The sequence below is a fragment of the Coregonus lavaretus genome, assembly GCF_964263955.1.
Source record: "Coregonus lavaretus genome assembly, chromosome: 33".
NCBI lineage: Eukaryota > Metazoa > Chordata > Actinopteri > Salmoniformes > Salmonidae > Coregonus > Coregonus lavaretus.
In genome coordinates this window covers 12679486-12704744 of record NC_140020.1, presented here as the reverse complement: position 1 = coordinate 12704744, position 25259 = coordinate 12679486, and the positions used below count along the sequence as shown (strand labels likewise).

General features: G+C 43.3%; 1 protein-coding gene across 1 annotated transcript in view; it reads left to right on the top strand.

Moving 5' to 3' along the window:
• Positions 1 to 25259, top strand: part of LOC311108557 (mitogen-activated protein kinase kinase kinase 5-like) — a 77679-nt gene that overhangs the window by 1603 nt on the left and 50817 nt on the right. The gene's annotated exons all lie outside the window — the stretch shown is intronic.

The window sequence follows — 25259 nt, the reverse complement described above, 5'->3', positions numbered from 1 at the left end:
TGACTTCAAGTATCGATTTGTAAAAATATATATATATATATTTGCTACTGTAGGTAGCGTTAGCTAGCGCTAGTCGTCTGTACCTGCGTCAATTCTCTGGTATTTTTCATCCTATAACTTGTTCTCCATCTTCTTTTTAAATAGTGAGCCAACATGTTTTCAGCACTTTTATTTCCCTGACTGATCAAACATGGTCTTTCTTGCCTCTCTGCAGCAGACTAGCCTAGTGAGCAATATGTTTGGAACATCAAATCGCAATAAAATCGCAGTATGGAATCGTAATACATATAGAATCGTGGGAATCGCAATACATATCGTATCGGCACCTAAGTATCATGATAATATCGTATCGTGAGGTCCCTAGCAATTCCCAGCCATATTGCCCATGTCTCTAATTTTGCCCTTAATCCCAATGGAAATGTGCTGCCTAGTGGGGCCTCTTAAAAAATCAGATTTTTATTTTACTGTGTTTTTACAAGGATTAGGCTATGCCTTCAAATGAATAGCAGCTGATGCCCGGGATTTTGTACCATGGTCCACTCTAGTCAACTATGATGTTATTTTCCAACCCTAAAGGTTTGAAATATAGGATGGGAGATGGTGAGGGACATACTATAAAGGATTCAAACCATGTTGCAGAAAAATTTAAGTTGTAAATAGGTTGATAATGCAATTGTATCCATGACATGCATAAAATACACTGTAATAACACTAAGTACATACACTGAGTATACCAAACATTAGGAACACCTTCCTAATATTAAGTTGCACCCCCCACGTTTGCCCTCAGAACAGCCTCAATTCGTAGGGGCATGGACTCTACAAGGTATCGAAAGCATTCCACAGGGATGCTGGCCCATGTTGACTCCAATGCTTTCCACATTTGTGTAAAGTTGGCTAGATATCTTTTGGGTGGTGGATAGGGCTGTGGCGGTCATAACATTTTGTCAGCCGGTAACTGCAGGTCTCACGGTAATTGACCCGTTAATTAACATAAACACATTTAGCATCTCCTGGCTTCCACACACAGCCTACACACATTACATTGGAAGACAGTCATATGGAGGTGTTTGGTCATGGATGCCTCTGATGATGATGAACGCCACTGATGCAGACCTTTGGAACATCTACATTTTAACAAATATAATAAATCCATAGCCTACACCATCACAATAAATCCATTATGTATTTTAGACAGGTCTAAAGGAACATGATATGAAGAAAATGTAGTCTATTTCAGAAGAACAGAATAGCATACTCTGAGTTGTCCTTATGTTAGGTCCTGATCTGGCTATGCCAAATGGCTATGGGTTACACTAGTTCATTTAGCAGACAAGATTTGCTTATAATTCCGTGGCATTATTTTATAGTATTTTATAGTATAAAGAATACAATTGAACATAGCTGAATAAAATAGAAAGTATGTTTTCTCCAAAAGATTTCTGAGGGAATGCGCACATGAGGCTATTCTGTGTTGAGCGGTTAACAAAGAAGCAGTTCTTCCTATATGCTTAATTTAGAGTTATTTATGCAACTTTAGTTGTGATCAAAACATATAGTCCAACGTTTGTATTTTTAATACATTCTAAGGATGCATGATGCGACTCTAATGATGATTTGAAAAAACTTGCATGAAAGGCATGAGCGCTGCTTTGTTATTTTCGCAGACTGCTCACATTTCATCAGTCTCTCATACTCAATTTGACAAGCACTTGATAATGCCTCGAATTTCCCGGCGGCATCCCCTTTGTGTGGCCTTAATGCCCCCTAAAAAAATCATAGTACAAAAGTTGATCTATTCTATTCTGTGTGAGAAATAAATATTCCAAACATAGTCTGGGACAGTTGTGGGATGTGATAGATCCCAAATTAATACAACCACTAGCATCAAAAAACCTTTTTTAAGCAATGAGGCTGACGCAACAGATCAGAACGTTTAGCTTAAAAGGTTGATAAACGATTAGGCTATTTCTTCAAATTATAAGCGCAGCAATGCGCACACGGCAGTATTCTATAAGCGCGAATGTTCCAAAATGCAATCAATTAACGGGAAAACACCATTCTCAAAAGTGACCACAAATGCGATTATGCATGTAATGCTTTTATTATAAAGGCATATTTTTATGGTGAAAATGTACTTCCCCAAACTTGAAACTCACACGCTGTCTATGTATGCCAGTTATGCTCTACACCTGTTGTAAAGCAGATTCATGTGCTTCATTTTAAGAAGTTATTTGGCCACTTTAGTTGTGATACAAACCGTATCAAAACATATAAGCCTATGGGCTAGGCTACATGAGGTATGCGACTATGATTTAAAAAATTCGCAAAAAAAGTAATTAGCTGTTTCTTACCTTACTGTACACTAGCTGGGCATCATTCACAAGTGATAATATATCATTCACAAGTGATAGGCTAATATTGTCACCCATCAGACTATTCTTGATTTAATCTTGTCTTTACATATACTAAATAATATATGTGTGAATTTTTATTTTATTTAGAATGGACCATTATCATGCACCTGTCTCGAAACAGAGGCAGGGGGAAAAAATACATGTCATCTATGCACTTAAATAGCAAATGGAGGATGCTTTTCCCGTTGTTCATTTTCATGCCAGCCAGCCAAGTGCTTAATATTTAGAAAGTTGAGAAATACACTGAACAAAAATATAAACGCAACATGTAAAGTGTTGGTCCCATGTTTCATGAGCTGAAATAAAAATCCCAGAAATGTTCCATACGCACAAAAAAGCTTATTTCTCTCAAATGTTGTGCACAAATTTGTTTACATCCGTGTTAGTGAGCATTTCTCCTGAGCCAAGATAATACATCCACCTGACAGGTGTGGCATATCAAGAAGCTGATTAAACAGAATTAATATTCTGATTGGCTGGGCATGGCTCCCCAGTGGGTGGGCCTGGCTGCCAAGTGGGTGGGCCTATGCCCTCCAAGGCTCACCCATCGCTGCACCCCTGCCCAGTCATGTGAAATCTATAGATTAGGGCCTTTCAATTGACTGATTTCCTTATATGAACTGTAAATCAGTAAATCTTTGAAATTGTTGCATGTTGCGTTTATATTTTTGTTCAGTATAAATATAGTAGGCCTAGCCTATAGAAAGCTGATGGGATCCTCATCTTTTTAATAGAGGCCATCACTCTGTTTTCTCGTGCAATTGCATAGCCTATAGAAATGTTGCACAACATGAGCTCATGGGCTCTCATGAAGTGTTTGATTAGATCTTTGATTACATTTGCATTGATGTCAGAGTGATTAGAGGGACAATAGAGTGCTGAGTACCAGGCAGTTAGCAAGTTTGGTAGGCTACTAATGACCATCAGCAGCATCAGAGCTTGGAGAAGCCTAATTACCGTGACTAAACGGTCACGTGGAATTTGACTGCCTTCATGACTGTGGACCATTCTTGAACCTAGCAGCGTTGCAGTTCTTGACACAAACCAGTGCGCCTGGCACATCTTTTGCCTTACCCATTCACTCTCTGAATGGCACACATACACAATCCATGTCTCAATTGTCTCAAGGATTAGAAATCATTCTTTAACCTGTGTCCTCCCCTTCAGCTACACTGATTGAAGTGGATTTAACAAGTGACATCAATAAGGGATCATAGCTTTCACAGTCTGGAAAGGTGTTCTTATTGTTTTGTATACTCGGTGTATACTCCATAGCTCTGTAGTTCAATTGGTAGAGCATGGCGCTTGTAACGCCAGGGTAGTGGGTTCGATCCCCGGGACCACCCATACGTAAAATATTTATGCACACATGACTGTAAGTCGCTTTGGATAAAAGCGTCTGCTAAATGGCATATTATTATTATTACTATTAATACAATAGGGCATTTTCTAGATGAAGAAATGATAAAACACCTGTGTTGTAAAGACTTAGCTGACATCACAGCTAACGCGTTGTTGGTTGTCATAACATAACATTATTGGTTGTGTAAACAGAACTCAATTTGTTCCCTTTCTTTGGTTTGGCTATTTTAAACAGGGCCTCTGTGGAATTTTCTGTATAATTCGCACGGGAGGTGGGAAGTGGTTCCCAGAAACCCTTTTTGTATCTATTCAAAATGTACACAAGCTTTATTGAAATGACAGAAGCTCCCTAAAGATTGCCAACTTCTTTATCATGTTCCTACAACAGGACATTTTAGGGATGGAATCATGGAACACAAGGAAGAGAAAAAAACTAAAGCTTTTGTATACAATGAACTAGATGCCTGACCGCTTGACTCCTTATTTGGAAAATGTAAACTACCATGAATTCCCACATTATGAATGACAGTCCAGACCTCATAAGAAGGGAGCATTCACAGAACATGTAAATAAGTGCATCAGGAATGTGTAAGTGGAAGCACATGTTCACAGTATATCAAATAGCTGTTCTGATCCACGTTTGATGTTCACATGTTGTGACCTCGCTGAGTAAACGCAGCAGTGGCTATTGACTTAACCCAGAGCTCTCTGAAATGAGATGTTCTGGTCCCCCTTGGTCAGTTCAGAGTAATGATCGAAGACCTCTATGTTGATAAATGTGTCTGTTTTTCTTAATATGTATTGTATATTGTACAGTGCATTCGGAAGGTATTCAGACCCCTTGACTTTTACCACATTTTGATACGTTACAGCCTTATTCTAAAATTGATTAAATAGTTTTTTCCTCATCAATCTAGACACAATACCCCATAATGACAAAGCAAAAAAGGTTTTTAATTTGTTTTGCAAATTGATAAAAATAAAACATCTGAAATATGACATTTACATAAGTATTCAGACCCTTTACTCAGTACATTGTTGAAGCACCTTTGGCAGTGATTACACTGCCTGTCTTCTTGGGTATGACGCTACAAGCTTGGCACAACTGTATTTGGGGAGTTTCTCCCATTCTTCTCTGCAGACCCTTTCAAGCTCTGTCAGGTTGGATTGGGAGCGTCGCTGCAGAGCTTTTTTCAGGTTTCTCCAGAGATGTTCAATCGGGTTCAAGTCGGGCTCTGGCTGGGCCACTCAAGGACATTCAGAGACTTGTCCCGAAGACACTCCTGCGTAGTCTTGGCTGTGTGCTTAGGGTCGCTGTCATGTTGGAAGGTGAACCTTCGCCCCAGTCTGAGGTCCTGAGTGCTCTAGAGTAGATTTTCATCAAGGATCTCTCTGTACTTTGCTCCGTTCATCTTTGCCTCGAATGTGACTAGTCTCCCAGTCCCTGCCACTGAAAAACATCCCCACAGCATGATGCTGCCACCACCATGCTTCGGCGTAGGGATGGTGCCATGTTTCCTCCAGACGTGACGCTTGGCATTCAGGCCAAAGAGTTCAATCTTGGTTTCACCAGACCAGAGAATTTTGTTTCTCATGGTCTGAGAGTCTTTAGGTGCCTTTCTGGCAAACTCCAAGTGGGCTTTCATGTGCCTTTTACTGAGGAGTGGCTTCCGTCTGGCCACTCTACCATAAAGGCCTGATTGGTGGAGTACTGCAGAGATGGTTGTCCTTCTGGAAGGTTCTCCCATCTCCACAGAGGAATTCTAGAGCTCTGTCAGAGTGACCATCGGGTTCTTGGTCACCTCCCTGACCAATGCCCTTCTCCCCCAATTGCTCAGTTTGGCCGGGCGGCCAGCTCTAGGAAGAGTCTTGGAGGTTCTAAACTTCTTCTATTTAAGAATGATGGAGGCCACTGTGTTCTTGGGGACCTTCAATGCTGCAGAAAGGTTTCAATCGTTCACCTACTCTGCATCTCACAAAGACACGGCGGTTGGAACCAAAAATCTCAAATTTGGACTCATCAGACCAAAGGACAGATTTCCACCGGTCTAATGTCCATTGCTCGTGTTTCTTGGCCCAAGCAAGTCTCTTCTTATTATTGTTGTCCTTTAGTAGTGGTTTGTTTGCAGCAATTCGACCATGAAGGCCTGATTCACACAGTCCCCTCTGAACAGTTGATGTTGAGATGTGTCTGTTACTTGAACTCTGTGAAGCATTTATTTTGGCTGCAATCTGAGGCTGGTAACTCTGCAGCAGAGGTAACTCTGGGTCTTCCTTTCCTGTGGCGGTCCTCATGAGAGCCAGTTTCATCATAGCGCTTGATGGTTTTTTCGACTGCACTTGAATAAAGTTCTTGGCATTTTCCGAATTGACTGACCTTCATGTCTTAAAGTAATGATGGACTGTCGTTTCTCTTTGCTTATTTGAGTTGTTCTTGCCATAATATGAACTTGGTCTTTTACCAAATAGGGCTATCTTCTGTATACCACCCCCTACCTTGTCACAACTGATTGGCTCAAACGCATTAAGAAGGAAAGAAATTCCACATATTAACTTTTAACAAGGCACACCTGTTAATTGAAATGAATTCATGAAGCTGGTTGAGGGAATGCCAAGAGTGTGCAAAGCTGTCATCAAGGCAAAGGGTGGCTATGTTGAAGAATCTGAAATATAACATATATTTTGATTTGTTTAACACTTGTTTTACTTTGGTTACTACAGGATTCCATATGTGTTATTTCATAGTTTTGATGTCTTCACTATTATTCTACAATGTAGAAAATAGTAAAAATAAAGAAAAACTCAGGAATGAGTAGGTGTGTCCAAACTTTTGACTGGTACTGTATATATATACAGTGGGGAAAAAAAGTATTTAGTCAGCCACCAATTGTGCAAGTTCTCCCACTTAAAAAGATGAGAGAGGCCTGTAATTTTCATCATAGGTACACGTCAACTATGACAGACAAATTGAGAGAAAAAAATCCAGAAAATCACATTGTAGGATTTTTTATGAATTTATTTGCAAATTATGGTGGAAAATAAGTATTTGGTCACCTACAAACAAGCAAGATTTCTGGCTCTCATAGACCTGTAACTTCTTCTTTAAGAGGCTCCTCTGTCCTCCACTCGTTACCTGTATTAATGGCACCTGTTTGAACTTGTTATCAGTATAAAAGACACCTGTCCACAACCTCAAACAGTCACACTCCAAACACCACTATGGCCAAGACCAAAGAGCTGCCAAAGGACACCAGAAACAAAATTGTAGACCTGCACCAGGCTGGGAAGACTGAATCTGCAATAGGTAAGCAGCTTGGTTTGAAGAAATCAACTGTGGGAGCAATTATTAGGAAATGGAAGACATACAAGACCACTGATAATCTCCCTTGATCTGGGGCTCCACGCAAGATCTCACCCCGTGGGGTCAAAATGATCACAAGAACGGTGAGCAAAAACCCCAGAACCACACGGGGGGACCTAGTGAATGACCTGCAGAGAGCTGGGACCAAAGTAACAAAGCCTACCATCAGTAACACACTACACCGCCAGGGACTCAAATCCTGCAGTGCCAGACGTGTCCCCCTGCTTAAGCCAGTACATGTCCAGGCCCGTCTGAAGTTTGCTAGAGTGCATTTGGATGATCCAGAAGAGGATTGGGAGAATGTCATATGGTCAGATGAAACCAAAATAGAACTTTTTGGTAAAAACTCAACTCGTCGTGTTTGGAGGACAAAGAATGCTGAGTTGCATCCAAAGAACACCATACCTACTGTGAAGCATGGGGGTGGAAACATCATGCTTTGGGGCAGTTTTTCTGCAAAGGGACCAGGACGACTGATCCGTGTAAAGGAAAGAATGAATGGGGCCATGTATCGTGAGATTTTGAGTGAAAACCTCCTTCCATCAGCAAGGGCATTGAAGATGAAACGTGGCTGGGTCTTTCAGCATGACAATGATCCCAAACACACCGCCCGGGCAATGAAGGAGTGGCTTCGTAAGAAGCATTTCAAGGTCCTGGAGTGGCCTAGCCAGTCTCCAGATCTCAACCCCATAGAAAATCTTTGGAGGGAGTTGAAAGTCCGTGTTGCCCAGCGACAGCCCCAAAACATCACTGCTCTATAGGAGATCTGCATGGAGGAATGGGCCAAAATACCAGCAACAGTGTGTGAAAACCTTGTGAAGACTTACAGAAAACGTTTGACCTGTGTCATTGCCAACAAAGGGTATATAACAAAGTATTGAGAAACTTTTGTTATTGACCAAATACTTATTTTCCACCATAATTTGCAAATAAATTCATAAAAAATCCTACAATGTGATTTTCTGGAATTTTTTTAATCATTTTGTCTGTCATAGTTGATGTGTACCTATGATGAAAATTACAGGCCTCTCTCATCTTTTTAAGTGGGAGAACTTGCACAATTGGTGGCTGACTAAATACTTTTTTTCCCCACTGTATATACAGTGGGGGAAAAAGTATTTAGTCAGCCACCAATTGTGCAAGTTCTCCCACTTAAAAAGATGAGAGAGGCCTGTAATTTTCATCATAGGTACACATCAACTATGACAGACAAAATTATAATTTTTTTCTCCAGAAAATCACATTGTAGGATTTTTTATGAATTTATTTGCAAATTATGGTGGAAAATAAGTATTTGGTCAATAACAAAAGTTTCTCAATACTTTGTTGTATACCCTTTGTTGGCAATGACACAGGTCAAACGTTTACTGTAAGTCTTCACAAGGTTTTCACACACTGTTGCTGGTATTTTGGCCCATTCCTCCATGCAGATCTCCTCTAGCGCAGTGATGTTTTGGGGCTGTCGCTGGGCAACACAGACTTTCAACTCCCTCCAAAGATTTTCTATGGGGTTGAGATCTGGAGACTGGCTAGGCCACTCCAGGACCTTGAAATGCTTCTTACGAAGCCACTCCTTCGTTGCCCGGGCGGTGTGTTTGGGATCATTGTCATGCTGAAAAACCCAGCCACGTTTCATCTTCAATGCCCTTGCTGATGGAAGGAGGTTTTCACTCAAAATCTCATGATACATGGCCCCATTCATTCTTTCTTTCCTTTACACGGATCAGTCGTCCTGGTCCCTTTGCAGAAAAACAGCCCCAAAGCATGATGTTTCCACCCCCATGCTTCACAGTAGGTATGGTGTTCTTTGGATGCAACTCAGCATTCTTTGTCCTCCAAACACGACGTGTTGAGTTTTTACCAAAAAGTTATATTTTGGTTTCATCTGACCATATGACATTCTCCCAATCCTCTTCTGGATCATCCAAATGCACTCTAGCAAACTTCAGACGGGCCTGGACGTGTACTGGCTTAAGCAGGGGGACACGTCTGGCACTGCAGGATTTGAGTCCCTGGCGGCGTAGTGTGTTACTGATGGTAGGCTCTGTTACTTTGGTCCCAGCTCTCTGCAGGTCATTCACTAGGTCCCCCCATGTGGTTCTGGGATTTTTGCTCACCGTTCTTGTGATGATTTTGACCCCACGGGGTGAGATCTTGCGTGGAGCCCCAGATCGAGGGAGATTATCAGTGGTCTTGTATGTCTTCCATTTCCTAATAATTGCTCCCACAGTTGATTTCTTCAAACCAAGCTGCTTACCTATTGCAGATTCAGTCTTCCCAGCCTGGTGCAGGTCTACAATTTTGTTTCTGGTGTCCTTTGACAGCTCTTTGGTCTTGGCCATAGTGGAGTTTGGAGTGTGACTGTTTAAGGTTGTGGACAGGTGTCTTTTATACTGATAACAAGTTCAAACAGGTGCCATTAATACAGGTAACGAGTGGAGGACAGAGGAGCCTCTTAAAGAAGAAGTTACAGGTCTGTGAGAGCCAGAAATCTTGCTTGTTTGTAGGTGACCAAATACTTATTTTCCACCATAATTTGCAAATAAATTCATAAAAAATCCTACAATGTGATTTTCTGGATTTTTTTTCTCAATTTGTCTGTCATAGTTGACGTGTACATATGATGAAAATTACAGGCCTCTTTCATCTTTTTAAGTGGGAGAACTTGCACAATTGGTGGCTGACTAAATACTTTTTTCCCCCACTGTATATATATATATATATATATATATATATATATATCAATTGAATTTACCACCGGTGGACTCTAATCAAGTTGTAGAAACATCTCAAGGATGATCAATGGAAACAGGATGCACCTGAGCTTAATTTGATCAATTTTAATATAAAGCTGTAATGTAACAAAATGTGGAAAAAAGGAAGTCTGAATACTTTCCAAATGCGCTGTATGTGTTTGATGTATTTACGCAGGGCTCATCTGTAAAATAGACCCTAGTCTCAGTATGACTTCCCTGTCAAAATAAATGTTAAATAAATAAATCCCATCAATAGATAAAGGTCAAACCACATGTTCAAGCCACATAAGGTGAGCCGGTGGTGTAGGCTACTGTTAAAAAGTTTTAAGGCTTTTTGCTCTATGCTGGTGGATAGAACGGCTGACTCCAGTAAGACAAGGGGTGGCGGTCTGTGTATATTTGTAAACAACAGCTGGTGAATAAAATCGAATACTAAGGAAGTCTTGAGGTTTTGCTCGCCTGAGGTAGAGTACCTCATGATAAGCTGTAGACCACACTATTTACCGAGAGAGTTTTCATCTATATTTTTCATAGCTGTCTATTAACCACCACAAACCGATGCAGGCACAACGATTGCACTCAATGAGCTGTATAAGGCCATAAGTAAACAGGAAAACGCTCATCCAGAGGCAGCACTCCTAGTGGCTGGGGACTTTAATGCAGGGAAACTTAAATCCGTTCTACCTAATTTCTACCAGCATGTTAAATGTGCAATCAGAGGGAAAAAAACTCTAGACCACCTTTACTCCACACACAGAGATGCATATAAAGCTCTCCCTCGCCCTCCATTTGGCAAATCTGACCATAACTCTATCCTCCTGATTCCTGCTTATAAGCAAAAACTAAAACAGGAAGCACCAGTGACTCGGTTAATAAGGAAGTGGTCAGATGACACAGATCTTAAGCTACATGACTGTTTTGCTAGCACAGACTGGAATATGTTCCGGGAATCTTCCGATAGCATTGAGGAGTACACCACATTTTTTCCCCCACCTTTATTTAACCAGGTAAGCCAGTTGAGAACAAGTTCTCATTTACAACTGTGACCTGTCCAAGATAAAGCAAAGCAGTGCGATTAAAAACAACAACAACATAGAGTTACATATGGAATAAACAAAATGTACAGTCAATAACACAATAGAAAATCTATATACAGTGTGGGCAAATTTAGTAAGTTATGGAGGTAAGGCAATAAATAGGCCATAGTGCAAAATAATTACAATTTAGTATTAACACTGGAGTGATAGATGTGCAGAAGATGATGTGCAAATAGAGATACTGGGGAGCAAATTAGCAAAATAAATAACAATGTAAATAACAATATGGGGATGAGGTAGTTGGGTGGGCTAATTACAGATGGGCTGTGTACAGGTGCAGTGATCGGTAAGCTGCTCTGACAACTGATGCTTAAAGTTAGTGAGGGAGATAAGTGTCTCCAGCTTCAGAGATTTTTGCAGTTCGTTCCAGTCATTTGCAGCAGAGAACTGGAAGGAATGGCGGCCAAAGGAGGTGTTGGCTTTGGGGATGACCAGTGAGATATACCTGCTGGAACGCATACTACTGGTGGGTGTTGCTATGGTGACCAATGATCTAAGATAAGGTGGGGATTTGCCTAGAAGTAATTTATAGAAAACCTGGAGCCAGTGGGTTTGGCGACGAATATGTAGTGAGGGCCAGCCAACGAGAGCGTACAGGTCACAATGGTGGGTAGCATATGGGGCTTTGGTGACAAAACGGATGGCACTGTGATAGACTACATCCAATTTGCTGAGTAGAGTGTTGGAAGCTATTTTATAAATGACATCGCCGAAGTCAAGGATCGGTAGGATAGTCAGTTTTACGAGGGCATGTTTAGCAGCATGAGTGAAGGAGGCTTTGTTGCGAAATAGGAAGCCGATTCTAGATTTAACTTTGGATTGGAGATGCTTAATGTGAGTCTGGAAGGAGAGTTTACGGTCTAACCAGACACCTAGGTATTTGTAGTTGTCCACATATTCTAAGTCAGACCCGCCGAGAGTAGTGATTCTAGTCGGGCAGGCGGGTGCAAGCAGCGTTCGATTGAAGAGCATGCATTTAGTTTTACTAGCGTTTAAGAGCAGTTGGAGGCCACGGAAGGAGTGTTGTATGGCATTGAAGCTCGTTTGGAGGTTTGTTAACACAGTGTCCAATGAAGGGCCAGATGTATACAAAATGGTGTCGTCTGCGTAGAGGTGGATCTGAGAATCACCAGCAGCAAGAGCGACATCATTGATATACACAGAGAATAGAGTCGGCCCGAGAATTGAACCCTGTGGCATCCCCATAGAGACTGCCAGAGGTCCAGACAACAGGCCCTCTGATTTGACATATTGAACTCTATCTGAGAAGTAGTTGGTGAACCAGGCGAGGCAGTCATTTGAAAAACCAAGGCTATTTAGTCTGCCAATAAGAATGCGGTGATTGACAGAGTCAAAAGCCTTGGCCAGGTCGATGAAGACGGCTGCACAGTACTGTCTTTTATCGATCGCGGTTATAATATCATTTAGGACCTTGAGCGTGGCTGAGGTGCACCCATGACCAGCTCGGAAACCAGATTGCATAGCGGAGAAGGTACGGTGGGATTAGAAATGGTCGGTGATCTGTTTGTTAACTTGGCTTTCAAATACTTTCGAAAGGCAGGGCAGGATGGATATATTTTGGCTGTGAATTTTTGAAAGAATGGGTCCAGATTGTCTAGCCCAGCTGATTTGTAGGGGTCCAGATTTAGCAGCTCTTTCAGGACATCAGCTATCTGAATTTGGGTGAAGGAGAAGCTGGGGGGGCATGGGCAAGTTGCAGCGGAGGGTGCAGAGCTGGTGGCCGGGGTAGGGGTAGCCAGGTGGAAAGCATGTCCAGCCGTAGCAAAATGCTTATTGAAATTCTCGATTATCGTAGATTTATCGGTGGTGATAGTGTTTCCTAGCCTCAGTGCAGTGGGTAGCTGGGAGGAGGTGCTCTTATTCTCCATGGACTTTACAGTGTCCCAAAACCTTTTTGAGTTAGTGCTACAGGATGCACATTTCTGTTTGAAAAAGCTAGCCTTTGCTTTCCTAACTGATTGTGTATATTGGTTCCTGACTTCCCTGAAAAGTTGCATATCGCGGGGGCTGTTCGATGCTAATGCAGTACGCTACAGGATGTTTTTGTGCTGGTCAAGGGCAGTCAAGTCTGGGGTGAACCAGGGGCTATATCTGTTCTTAGTTCTGAATTTTTTGAATGGGGCATGCTAATAGAAGATTGAGAGGAAAGCACTTTTGAAGAACATCCAGGCATCCTCTACTGACGGAATGAGGTCAATATCCATCCAGGATACCTGGGCCAGGTCAATTAGAAAGACCTGCTCGCTGAAGTTTGACCGCGGACCCATTACGGACGCAGGCAATGAGGCAGTGATCGCTGAGATCCTGGTTGAAGACAGCGGAGGAGTATTTAGAGGGTAAATTAGTCAGGATGATATCTATACGGATTTAGGGTTGTCCTGGTAGGTTGCTTGATAATTTGTGTGAGATTGAGGGCATCTAGTTTGGATTGGCCAGGGTGTTAAGCATATCCCAGTTTAGGTCACCAAGCAGTACGAACTCTGAGGATAGATGGGTGGCAAGCAATTCACATATGGTGTCCAGGGCACAACTGGGGGCTGAGGGGGGTCTGTAGCAAGCGGTAACAGTGAGAGACTTATTTCTGGAAAGGTGGATTTTTAGAAGTAGAAGCTCAAACTGTTTGGGCACAGACCTGGATATTATGATAGAGCTCTGCAGGCTATCTCTACAGTAGTTTGCAACCCCTTTGGCAGTTCTATCTAGATGGAAAATGTTTTAGTTCGGAATGGAAATTACTGAATTTTTGGTGGCCTTCCTAAGCCAAGATTCAGACACTGCTAGAACATCAGGGTTGGCAGAGTGTGCTAACGCAGTGAATAACTCAAACTTGGGGAGGAGACTTCTGATGTTAACATGCAAGAAAACAAGGCTTTTTTTTTTTTAAAGTCGACAAATGATAGCGCCTGGGGGGTAGGAGTGATACTGGGGGCTACAGGGCCTGGGTTAACCTCTACATCACCAGAGGAACATAGGAGGAATAGAATAAGGATACGGCTAAAGGCTTTAAGAACTGGTCGTCTAGTGCGTTGGGTACAGAGAAAAGGGGCAGATTTCCGGCCGTTGTAGAATAGATTCAAGCCATTATGTACAGACAAGGATATGGTAGGATATGAGTACAGTGGAGGTACACCTAAGCATTGGGTAACAATGAAAGAGATAGCATCACTGGAGGTATCGATTTAGCCGGTCTCCGCGTGTATGGGGGGTGGGACAAAGGAGCTCTCTGAGGCTGGTTGAGCTGAACTTGGGGCTCTACAGTGAAATGGTATAATAAGAACTAACCCAAACAGCAATAGGCTAGGCATATTGACATGGGAGAGAGGCATATTGACATGGGAGAGAGGCATAACGCAATCACAGGTGTTATTCGAGAGGGCTAAGGCAACAACTGGTAATGGCGACGAAAGTTTGGGCTGAGGCTAAACAGATAAACAGGATGGGGTACCGTGTAAAGGAACAATCCAGCAGGCATTAGCTGTGTAGCTGAGTGATCATAAGGTCCAGTGAACAGCACTAAGTAAGTCTGGGAGCAGATAGTAGGCTAGGAGGTCCCGTCCGGTTGACAGAGAGGTAGATAGCCGGGAGATGGGCCTGGCTCGAGGCTAGCTCAAGGCTAACTGGTACGTCGGGAGGTGGTGATTAGCCAACAACAGCAATTCGGGTTGCAGCTAGCTAGTTGCGATGGTCCGGTGTTAAGGTCCAGTGATTCAGTGATTCCTGGCAGAAAATCAGATATGCTCTGGGTCGATAGCACGCTGTGCAGACTGGCCGATAATTGTCCAGGCTAGAGCTGGCTGGTAGGTAGTGCAGGCCACGGACAGTGGTGAAGACCGCTAACGGTGGCTAATAGCAAGTAGCTAGTTAGCTGGCTAGTTTCAGCCTTAGGTTCTTGATAAAAATAAAGAAATAATAGAATCCGTTCCACATTGGGTGAGGCGGGTTGCAGGAAGGTATATTTAGTTAAAGGATGGAAAGTGAGATAGAGAAATATATACGAATAAAAGATAAGTCACTGGCTTCATCAACAAGTGCATTGACGACATCGTCCCCACAGTGACCATACGTACATACCCCAACCAGAAGCCATGGATTACAGGCAACATCCGCACTGAGCTAAAGGGTAGAGCTGCTGGTTTCAAGAAGCGGGACTCTAACCCGGACGCTTATAAGAAATCCCGCTATGCCCTCCGACGAACCATAAAATAGGCAAAGAGTCAATACAGGACTAAGATTGAATCGTACTACACCGGCTCTGACGCTCATCGGATGTGGCAGGGCTTGCAAACTATTACAGACTACAAAGGGAAGCACAGCCGCAAGCTACCCAGTGGCACAAGCCTACCAGACGAGCTAAATCACTTCTGTGCTCGCTTCGAGGCAAGCAACACTGAAGCATGCATGAGAGCATCAGCTTTTCCGGATGACTATGTGATCAAGCTCTCTGTAGCCGATGTGAGTAAGACTTTTAAGCAGGTCAACATTCACAAGGCCGCAGGGCCAGACGGATTACCAGGACGTGTACTCCGAGCATGCGCTGACCAACTGGCTAGTGTCTTCACTGACATTTTCAACATGTCCCTGACTGAGTCTGTAATACCAACATGTTTCAAGCAGACCACCATAGTCCCTGTGCCCAAGAACACTAAGATAACCTGTCTAAATGACTACCGACCCGTAGCACTCAAGTCTGTAGCGATGAAGTGCTTTGAAAGGCTGGTCATGGCTCACATCAACACCATTATCCCAGAAACCCTAGAACCACTCAAATTTGCATACCAGCCAAACAGATCCACAGATGATGCAATCTCTATTGCTCTCCACACTGCCCTTTCCCACCTGGATAAGAGGAACACCTACGTAAGAATGCTATTCATTGACTACAGCTCAGCGTTCAACACCATAGTGCCCTCAAAGCTCATCACTAAGCTAAGGACCCTGGGACTAAACACCTCCCTCTGCAACTGGATCCTGGACTTCCTGATGGGCCGCCCCCAGGTGATAAGGGTAGGTAACAACACATCCGCCACGCTGATCCTCAACATGGGGGCCCCTCAGGGGTGTGTGCTCAGTCCCCTCCTGTACTCCCTGTTCACCCATGACTGCAGGGCCAGGCACGATTCCAACACCATCATTAAGTTTGCAGACGACAACAGTGGTAGGCCTGATCACCGACAATGATGAGACAGCCTATAGGGAGGAGGTCAGAGACCTGGCAGTGTGGTGCCAGGATAACAACCTCTCCCTCAATGTGATCAAGACAAAGGAGATGATTGTGGACTACAGGAAAAAAAAAGAGGACTGAGCACACCCCCATTCTCATCGACGGGGCTGTAGTGGAACAGGTTGAGAGCTTCAAGTTCCTTGGTGTCCACATCACCAACAAACTATCATGGTCAAACACACCAAGACAGTCGTGAAGATGGCATGACAAAGCCTATTCCCCCTCAGGAGACTGAAAAGATTTGGCATGGGTCCTCAGAACCTCAAAAAGTTATACAGCTGCACCATCGAGAGCATCCTGACTGGTTGCATCACCGCCTGGTATGGCAACTGCTCGGCCTCTGACCGCAAGGCACTACAGAGGGTAGTGAGTACGGCCCAGTACATCACTGGGGCCAAGCTTCCTGCCATCCAGGACCTCTATACCAGGCGGTGTCAGAGGAAGGCCCTGAAATGTATCAAAGACTCCAGCCACCCTATTCATAGACTGTTCTCTCTGCTACCGCACGGCAAGCGGTACCAGAGCGCCAAATCAAGGTCCAAAAGGCTTCTAAATAGCTTATACCCCCAAGCCATAAGACTCCTGAACAGCTAATCATGGCTACACAGACTATTTGCATTGCCCTCACTCTAATGTCTACACCTGTTGTATTCGGCGCATGTAGCAAATAACATTTTGATTTGACCTGTCCCTACTCATTTCAGGTTGTCCCAAAAGGAAGAACTGAACTGCAGCACCATATCCCTGGAGGGAGGCTCTTATAAAGGAAACAGTGAACAGTTGTTGTGATACAGTACATCTCTTATGGAGGGAACAACAGTCCCCAAACAACATTATTTAATCTCATGTGGTACCAAGTGGCTTTTGTATTAAATGAGACAGAATACTGAATGTAAAGTCAAGTCTGTGTCCTTTGATAAGAGCTCATGCTATTTTGGAGAAGCACCTATAGAGTATATACTGGATTCAAAGGTTATCAGTCACTCTACATTACAGTATAACCCTACACATTCCACGTTCAGCATTGTTTTGACTGCCAGAGGATTCCTGTACAAGATCCCACATGCACTCTGGTCTGACCTGAAGGCTGGCTGACGGCTGTCATCCTCTGCTCCCATTGGTTGTCAACTAAGTTGTTTATCCAAATCAAATCAAATCAAATTGTACAGTGAAATGCTTACTTACAAGCCCTTAACCAACAATGTAATTTTAAGAAAGAATACCAAATAAATAAATAAATAAAACAAAAGAACACAAAAAATACAAAAATAATAAGAAATAAAAGTAATGAATAATTAAAGAGCAGCAGTAAAATAACAATAGTGAGGCTATATACAGGGGGTACCAGTACCGAGTCAATGTGCGGGGGCACCGGTTAGTCGAGGTAATTGAGGTAATATGTACATACACTTAGGTTGGAGTCATTAAAACTTGTTTTTCAACCACTCCACAAATTTCTTGTTAACAAACTATAGTTTTGGCAAGTCGGTTAGGACATCTACTTTGTGCATGACACAAGTATCACAATTCCAGTGGGTCAGAAGTTTACATACACTAAGTTGACTGTGCCTTTAAACAGCTGGAAAATTCCAGAAAATGATGTCATGGCTTTATAAGCTTCTGATAGGCTAATTGACATAATTTGAGTCAATTGGAGGTGTACCTGTGTATGTAATTCAACGCCTACCTTCAAACTCAGTGCCTCTTTGCTTGACATCATGGGAAAATCAAAAGAAATCAGCCACCACAAGTCTGGTTCATCCTTGGGAGCAATTTCCAAAAGCCTGAAGGTACCACGTTCATCTGTACAAACAATAGTACGCAAGTATAAACACCATGGGACCACGCAGCCGTCATACCGCTCAGGAAGGAGACGCATTCTGTCTCCTAGAGATGAATGTACTTTGGTGCGAAAAGTGCAAATCAATCCCAGAACAACAGCAAAGGACCTTGTGAAGATGCTGGAGGAAACAGGTACAAAAGTATTTACAGTAAAACGAGTCCTATATCGACACAGAGCATATGAGCGGAGTGGAGCGGTGAGAATCTCAGCTCCTCGCTCACGGAGCTGTTCACCCCTCCGCTCCCCCGCTCAAAGCCACATCAGGCCAGTCCGCTCATTATCGCTCAGCGCTCAACGCAGTTTGCATCGCGCTCCACTCAAATCGCCCCCCGCTCACTCCAAAAAATGAACAAAATCTGCATGTATTTCACTTTTAGCTTAAACCACAGCCTTACTTTATCTCCCCGAATTTGTTGCATACAGACTCATCTCGGATTATCCATTCTGTCTTGAAACGGGGATCTAACACTGACGCTAAAATGAGATGTTAATCAGTATAGTATATTCCATAGCGAATTGACACGTTGTTTGCCAATGTTTCTGCAAAAGCAGCGATGCCCATTGGAAGTGCAGCGTGAGTGTAATCGGTGAGCAGGGATTTGATTTTTGTGACAGCAGGGAGGATCATCCCCAGGTTCCCCAGCTCCTTCTGCATTTTGTCTGTGAGATCTGCTAGTGGTGTCAGCACACTGACAAGGTGCGTCAGCTGCCGTACTTGATTCAGGGTGATGTTAGCAACATTAGACTTGAGTTTGTTTTGCCATAACGGGTATTTTTGGAACAACCGGATGAACGACTGAATCATCCGCAGCTGGCTGCTCCATCGAATGGCGCAGGCATTTGTGGGGCGGACACCTAATTGGTCGGTTTCCTCTGTGCTCTTGCGTACACTTTTCACCAGGTGCCCGACTTTCACTAACAGCCTATTAATGTTGTCGTGCTCGTTAAAGGCGTTTTTGATCGCCAGCTGAAGCATGTGAATGGGGCATCTCAGATGTAGATTTTTCTTGGGGGGTGTAGCCCGGTTGAGCTGCGCTGGCGAAGTGTTGCATCCCTTCGCGTTCTCCTTTACTCAGCGGTTCATAGTCCATGAAAATAATTTCAAAAATGCAGCTCTCTCCAGCTCTCTTTTTCTCTCCCTTGTTATGGTTGGGCCTTTGCGTGCAGTGAATACACTTTTGAATTCCTCAACCCTTTTCTCTTGTTGCTGCTGCTGCTCCTCTCGCTCTATAAAATACAAATTCATGGACGACACAAATTAAATTAAACAGATGGATTCTGGGTCAGGCTTGAGCATGCTTCAGACTCGTGGTGTGAGCGAGCGAAATTGGAGCGGGACATAGGGCGACGCTCCGTCCTTTTAAAAATGCCGCTCTGCGCTCTGTTCAAAATCCGTCCGCTCACGCTCCACGCTCGCTCCCGCTCCACTCCGCTCATATGCTCTGTATCGACATAACCTGAAAGGCCGCTCAGCAAGGAAGAAGCCACTGCTCCAAAACCGCCATAAAAAAGCCAGACTACGGTTTGCAACTGCACATGGGGACAAAGATCATACTTTTTGGAGAAATGTCCCCTGGTCTGATGAAACAAAAATAGAACTGTTTGGCCATAATGACCATTGTTATGTTTGGAGGGAAAAGGGGGCGGCTTGCAAGCTGAAGAACACCATCCCAACCATGAAGCACGGGGTGGCAGCATCATGCTGTGGGGGTGCTTTGCTGCAGGAGGGACTGGTGCACTTCACAAAATAGAGTCTCCCAGTCCCTGCCGCTGAAAAACATCCCCACAGCATGATGCTGCCACCACCATGCTTCACCGTAGGGATGGTGCCAGGTTTCCTCCAGACGTGACACTTGGCATTCAGGCTAAAGAGATCAATCTTGGTTTCATCAGACCAGAGAATCTTGTTTCTCATGGTCTGAGAGTCTTTAGGTGCCTTTTGGCAAACTCCAAGTGGGCTGTCATGTGCCTTTTACTGAGGAGTGGCTTCCGTCTGGTCACTGATTGGTGGAGTACTGCAGAGATGGTTGTCCTTCTGGAAGGTTCTCCCATCTCCACAGAGGAACTCTAGAGCTCTGTCAGAGTGACCATCGGGTTCTTGGTCACCTCCCTGACCAAGGCCGTTCTCCCCCAATTGCTCAGTTTGGCCGGGCGGCCAGCTCTAGGAAGAGTCTTGGTGGTTCCAAACTTCTTCCATTTAAGAATGATGGAGGCCACTGTGTTCTTGGGGACCTTCAATGCTGCAGACATTTTTTGGTACCCTTCCCAAGATCTGTGCCTCGACACAATCCTGTCTCGGAGCTCTACGGACAATTCCTTCGACCTCTTGGCTTGGTTTTTGCTCTGACATGCACTGTCAACTGTGGGACCTTTATATGGACAGATGTGTGCTTTTCCAAATCATGTCCAATCAATTGAATTTACCACAGGTGGACTCCAATCAAGTTGTAGAAACATCTCAAGGATGAGCAATGGAAACAGGATGCACCTGAGCTCAATTTCGAGTCTCATAGCAAAGGGTCTGAATACTCATGTAAATAAGGTATTTTTTAATTTATTTCTTTATAAATGTGCAGAAATTTCTACAAACCTGTTTTCACTTTGTAATTATGGGGTATTATGTTGAGATTGCTGAATATATATATTTTTTTCATCCATTTTAAAATAAGGCTGTAAAGTATCAAAATGTGGAAAAAGTCAAGGGGTCTGAATACTTTCCGAAGGCACTGTATGCTAGTGTGAACAGAAACTAAACTATCAAAAGCCGAGTATTCTTTCTGCCAGATTACTCACATTTCCTGTCGGGGCTGGGGCTTGTCTCTTTCCTCCATTTTGCAGTTATTTCAAAAAAATAAAGTAGTATTTCTTATTTTTGGGCAGGGTTTCCAAACGGCTGAATAACCATTGTGAAAGGACCCTGCATGCTATGGGGGTTTATTTATAGAAGCAGGAATGGCACGCACAATTTAAACACCAATATAGTGTCTCATTCCCTGGGTTGTTTTAGCAGAACAATACTGAACCTAATTTGGGCACTTAAACCTATTTAAGTGGTTTGGTTTCTTGGGCAAGTAAACCTGATCTGAAAATAACTATATACGTCTGAGTGCTTGAATTACTTCCTAGAAGCAGCTAGCAACACTGGTTGCTGTGTGAATTGAATATTAGTCCCGTTGGCTATTTCTTGACTGACTTTATGACATCATGGTGCACTGATGGTTCCCTCTTCAAGTCAGCTCCTACTTGACGGCATGGAAACATAATGACATGTGAACAGAGCACACTCGGCAGATAGAGGTCTCCAAGAACATGAACTCTGCTGTTCTTGGAAATGTCACATTTCTCTGGGCTTTACGTCACCCCTGTACCAGCAGACACAAGGTCATGTTGCATCCTTGGGGAAAAGAGAAGTGCAGTCTGGGAAACATTCATTTCCAGTGGAGACTAGGGACGGTCATTATTCTACACATGGGTTTGTTCTGTCCTGCGTCCTCCTCGGTAGGGCTGAGCGACAGGGAAATCCATTCACACTAGTGCACTAGTAAACTCTCCTCATTCCTCCTGAGTGATAAGGGGAAAGTGCACATCATGGATGGAAAGACAGTGATGTCTTTATTCAACACTGTCATAGTTTGATAATAGATGGATTATCACTGATTGAAATTTGTTTAAAAATGAACGATTAGCCTAAGCTTCTCAGTCATTCTATTGTCTATCCACCATGGTGCGATACCAAAAGCTCAAATTCCCAGCAAATGCCAGAGAATTTTCATGCTACAATCTGAAATAAGTATGATTTATTTTCTGAAGTGTACTCATCTTGTTGTATAGTGCTGTGGAAAAGTATTTGCCCCCTTTCTGATTTTCTCTATTTTTGCATATTTTTGATACTGAATGTTATCAGATCTTCAACCAAAACCTAATATTAGATAAAGGGAACCTGAGTTTACAAATGGTGGCACAACCACTGTTTGGTTTTCACCAGACATAATGGGACCCATCTCGTCCAAAAAGTTGACTAAAGTTTGTCAAAAAGCACCTGGAAGCACCTGGATGATCATCAAGACTCTTGGAAGAATGTTCTATGGACAGATGAGTCAAAAGTATTAACCTTTTGGATGACATGGTGGTAGTAGTGTGATGGTTTTGGGATGCTTTGCTGCCTCAGGACCTGTATGACTTGCCTTAATAGAAGGAACCATGAATTCTGCTCTGTATCAGATAATTCTACAGGAGAATGTCAGGCCATCTGTCTGTGAGCTGAAGCTGAAGCGCAGCTGGGTCATGCAGCAAGACAATGATCCAAAACACACAATCAAGTCTACATGAAAATGGTTAAAAAACAACACATTTGAAGTTTTGGAATGGCCCAAACAAAGTCCAGACCTAATCCCAATTGAGATGTTGTGGCAGTACTTGAAACGAGCAGTTCATGCTTGAAACCCCACAAATGTCGCCGAGTTAAAGCAGTTCTGCATGCAAGAGTGGGCCAAAATTCCTCTACAGTGATGTGAGAGACTGATCAACAACTACAGGAAAGCATTTGGTTGCAGTCATTGCAGCTAAAGGTGGCACAACCAGTTATTGAGTGTAAGGTGTAAGGCAATTACTTTTTCACACAGGGGAATTGGGTGTTGCATAACTTTGTTAATAAAATAAAATAATTGTTATTTGTAAACTCAGATTTCCTTTATCTAATATTAGGTTTTGGTTGAAGATCTGATAACATTCAGTATCAAAAATAGAGAAATCAGAAAGTGGGCAAATACTTTTTCACTGCACTTTTTCATGTGTGGTCAGAGATAAGCTTGAAGTAAAGGTACAGGAAGTAATTTTTTGATATGCTTGAGATACGGGTTTCTTGCCTGTCTACATTTGCATACATATTCAAGTGGTTTTCTGAGGCTCTGATACACATTGTGTGGCTTGTTTGAAAATGAAAGCTCTGTGAATGTGAGCATTTCATGAGAATGTATGGGAATTCAAGATTCAAGAGTATTTATTCAAGTGTTTGCATAGGCCCATGGGTTTAAAATAATTGATTCTTTGTCTCCCAGACACCTGCCAGGCGGGCACACACTCTGGCATGGACTAAAAGAGGGAAGATCCACAGAAACCGACACAATCTATAGCATTTAGCCATGACACTCCCATGTGTTCCTCTGATCTTTTTCTGATTGACCAGTAATACTCCCACGGAGGTATAATAATCATGGGTGGAGGGCAGGACGGCAGGACGGCAGGCAGAGTGAATTAGTGAAATTAATCTTTAAACCCAGTCCAATAATGACCACTCCAGTGGCTCCAGGCAGAACATAGCATAGCTTCCCAGCCCACCTCCCTTCATCCCTCCCAGTCACTGCTACTACTATCTGAAGGCTACTGCTGGAAGAACAGGCTGGTGGTTGTTAAAAAGTGGAACTGTTAGAGAATATTGAATTTCCACTTCTGCTTTGAGCAGGATTAAGGGAGTCAATTTAGTTTGGTCCTCAGTGTATGCACTTGATTAGAAAGCTATCAGAACTCTTACTACTTCTATTTTGTTACGTTTCTTCCCCCACCTCATTTTGGTCCAAATGAGAGTCACTGACTGCTCTCACTGTGTGTTTACGAACCACAGGCAAGGAGTTACAATGGGTCAACACATCGGACACAGCAGCAGGTCCTCAAGATGAGGACTAAGGGCTGGACTAGAGTACCTCTGAGGCACTGGGTCTAAGCAGCAGCCCTGTTATTAGAACACCCATCATCTGAGGAACATTTAGGAGCCCATTCTTCTTTTCTCCAGCTGTTTGTGTGCACCCTCTGGGGCAAAGGGTCAGATAAAACTAATGTTTTTTTTGTGACTTATTTGTAAATGTTTTGGTTTTCTCAATGATTTAGTGTTTGTTGTTCATCAGAATAAGTATCAGTAAAAGTGCTTGGTAAGGAGAAACATCAGTCTCAGTCCCAAGACTATTCAACACTGTATTACCAAGAGTCACGACTGCAGCAGTAGCAGTCAAGTTCACAGAACAGTTAAGGACACAGAGTATAAGTAAGAGCTACAGTCTGTCCTCGCCCATTGTTGTGTCTGTGTGCTGTTCTAAGGAGTGAAATGAAAAGTGGTTGGTTCTGGCTGTACATGGATAGAGCCTACTCAGTAAAAGGCACAAGTTCCAAGAACTCACACATTGTTCGTCTACTATTTCCAGAGCCCCATGTCCTCCCCTGTTGTTCACCGTTCAGTTTTTTTGGAAAAGGTCAGCCCTGGGGGAGATGTGAGAAATGGGCAGTGCCAACAAAGGGGGTGGCCGATTGTGACATCTCATGTGTCACAGTTTAGACGCTCAGGTGTTCCAACCTTGGTTTGAGGATTCAGGGCAGGCCATAAGCAAACAAGAAAATGCTCATCCAGAAGCAGTGCTCCTAGTGGCCGGGGACTTTAATGCAGGCAAAATTAAATCAGTTTTACCTCATTTCTACCAGCATGTCACATCTGCAACTAGAGGAAAAAATACTATAGACCACCTTTACTCCACACACAGAGACGCATACAAAGCTCTCCCTCGCCCTCCATTTGGAAAATCTGACTATAATTCTATCCTCCTGATTCCTGCTTACAAGCAAAAACTAAAGCAGGAAGTAGCAGTGACTCGCTCAATACGTAAATTGTCAGATGACGCGCATGCTACGCTACAGGACTATTTTGCTAGCACAGACTGGAATATGTTCCGGGATTCATCCAATGGCATTGAGGAGCATGCCACCTCACTCACCGGCTTCATCAATAAGTGCATCGACGACGTCGTCCCCATAGTGACCGTACGTACATATCCCAACCAGAAGCCATGGATTACAGGCAACATCCGCACAGAGCTAAAGGCTAGAGCTGCCACTTTCAAGGAGCGAGACACTATAAGAAATCTCAATATGCCCTCAAGACAAACCATCAAACAGGAAAAGCATCAAGATTGAATCCTACTACACCGGCTCTGATGCTCGTCGAATGTGGCAGGGCTTGCAAACTATTACCGACCACTACCGTGGTCCTCTGTAGCTCAGCTGGTAGAGCACGGCGCTTGTAACGCCAAGGTAGTGGGTTCGATCCCCGGGACCACCCATACACAAAAAATGTATGCACGCATGACTGTAAGTCGCTTTGAATAAAAGCGTCTGCTAAATGGCATATTATTATTATT